This window comes from Notolepis coatsorum (genome assembly GCF_963971535.1).
Source record: "Notolepis coatsorum genome assembly, chromosome: 11".
Classification (NCBI taxonomy): domain Eukaryota; kingdom Metazoa; phylum Chordata; class Actinopteri; order Aulopiformes; family Paralepididae; genus Notolepis; species Notolepis coatsorum.
This window is the reverse complement of record NC_140175.1, coordinates 23,398,140-23,404,139: the sequence shown is the minus strand read 5'-3', so window position 1 is coordinate 23,404,139 and position 6,000 is coordinate 23,398,140.

Here is a 6,000-nt window from a genome sequence, read left to right as displayed (position 1 = left end):
GGGTTTTAGGTCCTCTTAGGGGGAAAATGGGGTTTTAGGTAGTCTTAGGGGGAAAAGGGTTTTAGGTCCTCTTAGGGGGAAAATGGGTTTTAGGTCCTCTTAGGGGGAAAGGGTTTTACGGCCCTCTTAGTGGGAAAAGGGTTTTACGGCCCTCTTAGGGGGAAAAGGGTTTTAGGTCCTCTTAGGGGGAAAATCGGGTTTTAGGTCGTCTTAGGGGGAAAAGGGTTTTTAGGTCCTCTTAGGGGGAAAATGGGGTTTTAGGTCATCTTAGGGGGAAAAGGGTTTTAGGTCCTCTTAGGGGGAAAAGGGTTTTAGGTCCTCTTAGGGGGAAAAGGGTTTTAGGTCGTCTTAGGGGGAAAAGGGTTTTAGGTCCTCTTAAGGGGAAAAGGGTTTTACGGCCCTCTTAGGGGGAAAAGGGTTTTTAGGTCCTCTTAGGGGGAAAATGGGGTTTTATGTCATCTTTGGGGGAAAAGGTTTTTTGGTCATCTAAGGGGGGAAAGGGTTTTATGTCCTCTTAGGGGGAAAAGAGTTTTCGGTCCTCTTAGTGGGAAAATGGGGTTTTAGGTCGTCTTAGGGGGAAAAGGGTTTTAGGTCCTCTTAGTGGGAAAATGGGGTTTTAGGTCGTCTTAGGGGGAAAAGAGTTTTAGGTCCTCTTAGAGGGGAAATGGGGTTTTAGGTCGTCTTAGGGGGAAAAGGGTTTTAGGTCCTCTTAGGGGGAAAAAGGGTTTTAGGTCCTCTTAGGGGGAAAAGGGTTTTAGGTCGTCTTAGGGGGAAATGGGGTTTTAGGTCCTCTTAGTGGGAAAAGGGTTTTAGGTCCTCTTAGGGGGAAAATAGTTTTACGGCCCTCTTAGGGGGAAAAGGGTTTTAGGTCCTCTTAGGGGGAAAATGGGGTTTTAGATAGTCTTAGGGGGAAAAGGGTTTTAGGTCCTCTTAGGGGGAAAATGGGTTTTAGGTCCTCTTAGGGGGAAAGGGTTTTACGGCCCTCTTAGTGGGAAAAGGGTTTTACGGCCCTCTTAGGGGGAAAAGGGTTTTAGGTCCTCTTAGGGGGAAAATCGGGTTTTAGGTCATCTTAGGGGGAAAAGGGTTTTTAGGTCCTCTTAGGGGGAAAATGGGGTTTTAGGTCATCTTAGGGGGAAAAGGGTTTTAGGTCCTCTTAGGGGGAAAAGGGTTTTAGGTCCTCTTAGGGGGAAAAGGGTTTTAGGTCATCTTAGGGGGAAAAGGGTTTTAGGTCCTCTTAAGGGGAAAAGGGTTTTACGGCCCTCTTAGTGGGAAAAGGGTTTTTAGGTCCTCTTAGGGGGGAAATGGGGTTTTATGTCATCTTTGGGGGAAAAGGTTTTTTGGTCATCTTAGGGGGGAAAGGGTTTTATGTCCTCTTAGGGGGAAAAGAGTTTTCGGTCCTCTTAGTGGGAAAATGGGGTTTTAGGTCGTCTTAGGGGGAAAAGGGTTTTAAGTCCTCTTAGTGGGAAAATGGGGTTTTAGGTCGTCTTAGGGGGAAAAGAGTTTTAGGTCCTCTTAGGGGGGAAATGGGGTTTTAGGTCGTCTTAGGGGGAAAAGGGTTTTAGGTCCTCTTAGGGGGAAAAAGGGTTTTAGGTCCTCTTAGGGGGGAAATGGTTTTTATGTCCTCTTAGGGGGAAAGGGGTTTTAGGTCCTCTTAGGGGGAAAATGGGGTTTTAGGTCGTCTTAGGGGGAAAAGGGTTTTCGGTCCTCTTAGGGGGAAAAGGGTTTTAGGTCCTCTTAGGGGGAAAAGGGTTTTAGGTCGTCTTAGGGGGAAATGGGGTTTTAGGTCCTCTTAGTGGGAAAAGGGTTTTAGGTCCTCTTAAGGGGAAAAGGGTTTTACGGCCTTCTTAGGGGGAAAAGGGTTTTTAGGTCCTCTTAGGGGGAAAATGGGGTTTTATGTCATCTTTGGGGGAAAAGGTTTTTTGGTCATCTTAGGGGGGAAAGGGTTTTAGGTCCTCTTAGGGGGAAAAGAGTTTTAGGTCCTCTTAGGGGGAAAAGGGTTTTAGGTCCTCTTAAGGGGAAAAGGGTTTTACGGCCCTCTTAGGGGGAAAAGGGTTTTTAGGTCGTCTTAGGTGGAAAATGGGGTTTTATGTCATCTTTGGGGGAAAAGGTTTTTTGGTCATCTTAGGGGGGAAAGGGTTTTAGGTCCTCTTAGGGGGAAAAGAGTTTTAGGTCCTCTTAGTGGGAAAATGGGGTTTTAGGTCATCTTAGGGGGAAAAGGGTTTTAGGTCCTCTTAGTGGGAAAATGGGGTTTTAGGTCGTCTTAGGGGGAAAAGAGTTTTAGGTCCTCTTAGGGGGAAAAAGGGTTTTAGGTCCTCTTAGGGGGAAAGGGGTTTTAGGTCATCTTAGGGGGAAATGGGGTTTTAGGTCCTCTTAGTGGGAAAAGGGTTTTAGGTCCTCTTAGGGGGAAAATAGTTTTACGGCCCTCTTAGGGGGAAAATAGTTTTACGGCCCTCTTAGGGGGAAAAGGGTTTTAGGTCCTCTTAGGGGGAAAATTGGGTTTTAGGTAGTCTTAGGGGGAAAAGGGTTTTAGGTCGTCTTAGGGGGAAAATGGTTTTAGGTCCTCTTAGGGGGAAAATGGGTTTTAGGTCCTCTTAGGGGGAAAGGGTTTTACGGCCCTCTTAGTGGGAAAAGGGTTTTACGGCCCTCTTAGGGGGAAAATGGTTTTAGGTCCTCTTAGGGGGAAAATGGGGTTTTAGGTCGTCTTAGGGGGAAAAGGGTTTTTAGGTCCTCTTATGGGGAAAATGGGGTTTTAGGTCGTCTTAGGGGGAAAAGGGTTTTAGGTCCTCTTAGGGGGAAAAGGGTTTTAGGTCCTCTTAGGGGGAAAAGGGTTTTAGGTCGTCTTAGGGGGAAATGGGGTTTTAGGTCCTCTTAGTGGGAAAAGGGTTTTAGGTCCTCTTAAGGGGAAAAGGGTTTTACGGCCCTCTTAGGGGGAAAAGGGTTTTTAGGTCCTCTTAGGGGGAAAATGGGGTTTTATGTCATCTTTGGGGGAAAAGGTTTTTTGGTCATCTTAGGGGGGAAAGGGTTTTATGTCCTCTTAGGGGGAAACGAGTTTTAGGTCCTCTTAGTGGGAAATGGGGTTTTAGGTCCTCTTAGTGGGAAAATGGGGTTTTAGGTCCTCTTAAGGGGAAAAGGGTTTTACGGCCCTCTTAGGGGGAAAAGAGTTTTAGGTCCTCTTAGGGGGGAAATGGGGTTTTAGGTCGTCTTAGGGGGAAAAGGGTTTTAGGTCCTCTTAGGGGGAAAAAGGGTTTTAGGTCCTCTTAGGGGGAAAAGGGTTTTAGGTCGTCTTAGGGGGAAATGGGGTTTTAGGTCCTCTTAGTGGGAAAAGGGTTTTAGGTCCTCTTAGGGGGAAAATAGTTTTACGGCCCTCTTAGGGGGAAAAGGGTTTTAGGTCCTCTTAGGGGGAAAATGGGGTTTTAGGTAGTCTTAGGGGGAAAAGGGTTTTAGGTCCTCTTAGGGGGAAAATGGGTTTTAGGTCCTCTTAGGGGGAAAGGGTTTTACGGCCCTCTTAGTGGGAAAAGGGTTTTACGGCCCTCTTAGGGGGAAAAGGGTTTAGGTCCTCTTAGGGGGAAAATCGGGTTTTAGGTCGTCTTAGGGGGAAAAGGGTTTTTAGGTCCTCTTAGGGGGAAAATGGGGTTTTAGGTCATCTTAGGGGGAAAAGGGTTTTAGGTCCTCTTAGGGGGAAAAGGGTTTTAGGTCCTCTTAGGGGGAAAAGGGTTTTAGGTCGTCTTAGGGGGAAAAGGGTTTTAGGTCCTCTTAAGGGGAAAAGGGTTTTACGGCCCTCTTAGGGGGAAAAGGGTTTTTAGGTCCTCTTAGGGGGAAAATGGGGTTTTATGTCATCTTTGGGGGAAAAGGTTTTTTGGTCATCTTAGGGGGGAAAGGGTTTTATGTCCTCTTAGGGGGAAAAGAGTTTTCGGTCCTCTTAGTGGGAAAATGGGGTTTTAGGTCGTCTTAGGGGGAAAAGGGTTTTAGGTCCTCTTAGTGGGAAAATGGGGTTTTAGGTCGTCTTAGGGGGAAAAGAGTTTTAGGTCCTCTTAGGGGGGAAATGGGGTTTTAGGTCGTCTTAGGGGGAAAAGGGTTTTAGGTCCTCTTAGGGGGAAAAAGGGTTTTAGGTCCTCTTAGGGGGAAAAGGGTTTTAGGTCGTCTTAGGGGGAAATGGGGTTTTAGGTCCTCTTAGTGGGAAAAGGGTTTTAGGTCCTCTTAGGGGGAAAATAGTTTTACGGCCCTCTTAGGGGGAAAAGGGTTTTAGGTCCTCTTAGGGGGAAAATGGGGTTTTAGGTAGTCTTAGGGGGAAAAGGGTTTTAGGTCCTCTTAGGGGGAAAATGGGTTTTAGGTCCTCTTAGGGGGAAAGGGTTTTACGGCCCTCTTAGTGGGAAAAGGGTTTTACGGCCCTCTTAGGGGGAAAAGGGTTTTAGGTCCTCTTAGGGGGAAAATCGGGTTTTAGGTCATCTTAGGGGGAAAAGGGTTTTTAGGTCCTCTTAGGGGGAAAATGGGGTTTTAGGTCATCTTAGGGGGAAAAGGGTTTTAGGTCCTCTTAGGGGGAAAAGGGTTTTAGGTCCTCTTAGGGGGAAAAGGGTTTTAGGTCGTCTTAGGGGGGAAAGGGTTTTAGGTCCTCTTAAGGGGAAAAGGGTTTTACGGCCCTCTTAGTGGGAAAAGGGTTTTTAGGTCCTCTTAGGGGGAAAATGGGGTTTTATGTCATCTTTGGGGGAAAAGGTTTTTTGGTCATCTTAGGGGGGAAAGGGTTTTATGTCCTCTTAGGGGGAAAAGAGTTTTCGGTCCTCTTAGTGGGAAAATGGGGTTTTAGGTCGTCTTAGGGGGAAAAGGGTTTTAAGTCCTCTTAGTGGGAAAATGGGGTTTTAGGTCGTCTTAGGGGGAAAAGAGTTTTAGGTCCTCTTAGGGGGGAAATGGGGTTTTAGGTCGTCTTAGGGGGAAAAGGGTTTTAGGTCCTCTTAGGGGGAAAAAGGGTTTTAGGTCCTCTTAGGGGGAAAAGGGTTTTAGGTCGTCTTAGGGGGAAATGGGGTTTTAGGTCCTCTTAGTGGGAAAAGGGTTTTAGGTCCTCTTAGGGGGAAAATAGTTTTACGGCCCTCTTAGGGGAAAAAGGGTTTTAGGTCCTCTTAGGGGGAAAATGGGGTTTTAGGTCGTCTTAGGGGGAAAATGGGGTTTTAGGTAGTCTTAGGGGGAAAAGGGTTTTAGGTCGTCTTAGGGGGAAAAGGGTTTTAGGTCCTCTTAGGGGGAAAATGGGGTTTTAGGTCATCTTAGGGGGAAAATGGGGTTTTAGGTAGTCTTAGGGGGAAAAGGGTTTTAGGTCCTCTTAGGGGGAAAATGGGGTTTTAGGTCCTCTTAGGGGGAAAATGGGGTTTTAGGTCCTCTTAGGGGGAAAATGGGGTTTTAGGTCGTCTTAGGGGGAACAGGGTTTTGATGTTAGCTTATAAGAATGGAGTGGGTTTTCCCTTTGCTTGGCTCTACACACACAGACAGTGCCTCTCTGCCTCTGCACCTTTCCATCCTTCCATTCCCCCAGACCTCCCCCCTCTTATCCTGCACGTGGGTGACATAGGACTGAGCCAGTGCAGGCTTTCGCTATGCTCCAGCTGCATCTGTCTGTGAGCCCAAAGGGAACTGTGTGTGCACGCGCGCGTGTGTGTGTGTGTGTGTGAGAATCTGTGTGTGTGTGTGTGTGTGTGTGTGTGAATCTGTGTGTGTGTGTGTGTGTGTGTGTGTGTGTGTGCACGCGCGCTCTCTCTCTCTCTCTGCCCGTGCAGGAGAAGGCTCGCCAGAAAACTGGGTGAGTGAAAGGGGATTGCAGGGTCCCACACTCCTCACATAATAGCCATGACTCTCAGGATCGACCATCACATAGTTTTGATTCAGCGGCAGCCGGCTAATAGCCCAGGCATTAACTGCTGCTGTTGCTATGACAGCAGCCCAGAGTCATAGGCTAGAGTGTTGTGATGAGGTTGGCTGTTAGTTGTTGATTCAGCACCTCTTTCATGAGGGAGAGTG